Here is a 1,685-nt window from a genome sequence, read left to right on the forward strand (position 1 = left end):
TAGCAGTAGCAGTAGCAGCAGTAGCAGTAGCAGTAGCAGCAGTAGCAGTAGCAGCAGTAGCAGTAGCAGTAGCAGCAGTAGCAGTAGCAGCAGTAGCAGTAGCAGTAGCAGCAGTAGTAGTAGCAGCAGCAGTAGCACCAGTAGCAGCAGCAGCAGCAGCAGCAGTAGCAGCAGCAGCAGCAGCAGCAGCAGCAGCAGCAGTAGCAGTATCAGTAGTAGCAGTAGCAGCAGCAGCAGTAGCAGCAGCAGCAGTAGCAGTAGCAGCAGTAGCAGTAGCAGTAGCAGTAGTAGCAGTAGCAGCAGCAGCAGCAGCAGCAGCAGCAGCAGCAGCAGCAGCAGCAGCAGCAACCGTAGAACCACCACCACCAGCAGCAGCAGCAGCAGCAGAACAAGCTAACTATAGCAAGTGTTTTACGACTGGAGCTCAATGTCTAGAGATTTGTGATTAATCTGTAGCGCACAGGTGCTACTTACTCTGAAGTAACGGAATTAACGTAAGCCGCACATGTCAGCCAGGTGACATTAATTAATGAGGGACTTTGTTAATTTACTGGTAAAAGGACTGTTTACACTGATTGGCGTAGGTCTATATGGATTTGCCGATCGGATAAAGTGCACATTGCTTCTCCTACGACACCCACGGGTCTAGAAGTTTAGAGAGGTGGGGTACGTACTCTGTACGTTTGGATAGAGGGGTGGGGTACGTATGGATTTGTTTTGGTTTTGATTTTCTTTTTCATTTTACGTTGGGATAGAAGGGCATAAGGGGTACGTACCTTGTACGTTTGGATAGAGGGGCATACGTACCTTGTGCGTTGGGGGTAGGGAGGGGTACGCACCTTGTACGTTGGAATAGAGGGGTACGCACCTTGTACGTTGGAATAGAAAGGGTACGTACCTTGTACGTTGGGGTAGAGGAGGGGGTACGCACCTTGTACGTTAAGATATAGGGGGATACGCACCTTGTATGTTGGGATAGAGGTGGTACGCACCTTGTACGTTGGGGTAGAGGGGGTACGCACCTTGTACGTTGGAATAGAGGGGGTACGCACCTTGTACGTTGGGATAGAGGGGGTACGCACCTTGTACGTTGGGATAGAGGGGGTACGCACCTTGTACGTTAGGATAGAGGGCCGTCATCGTGATGGTGCGTTCGTCGTAGCCATTGCGGTTGCTCGCCTTACACATGTACTGTCCAGCGTTGGCCTCGGTGGCCGGGTCGATCTCGATGTAGCTTCTAACCTTGTTCTTCTTGTAGCGCCATTCCGTCACCTGTAATTATGGAGTGAGATCGTTTGGAGTATCTAGATTAGATCGGGTTAAAATTGGATTCGATTAGATGTAATCAACCAGCAAGCGGGTGGTGTTAATGCGTAGAAAGCGAGGGGTCGAAATGGAGTGGGGAGAAGCGGTTCACCTAGCTCTGTACTGTTTTATGTAGTTCTATGGAGATGTGGAGGTTTTAGTGTATGGTCTCTAAATGAACAGTGGTGGCTTTCGCACTGCGGCGCGGTAATTGGCCGTTCTGTACGGGTGACTGCTAGGATTGGCCGTTATGGGGAGGAGATGGTGATTGGTTGCCGAGGAAGCAGTGATAGGGCTCGTGCCATTAGCGTCTGGTCCGTCTGTCGGACAGATGACTTAATGGCGAAAACAGCACCGGATTGCGGGCGGGAAACAGAAGC

This window comes from Priapulus caudatus, unplaced genomic scaffold (genome assembly GCF_000485595.1).
Source record: "Priapulus caudatus unplaced genomic scaffold, Priapulus_caudatus-5.0.1 Scaffold772, whole genome shotgun sequence".
NCBI lineage: Eukaryota > Metazoa > Priapulida > Priapulimorpha > Priapulimorphida > Priapulidae > Priapulus > Priapulus caudatus.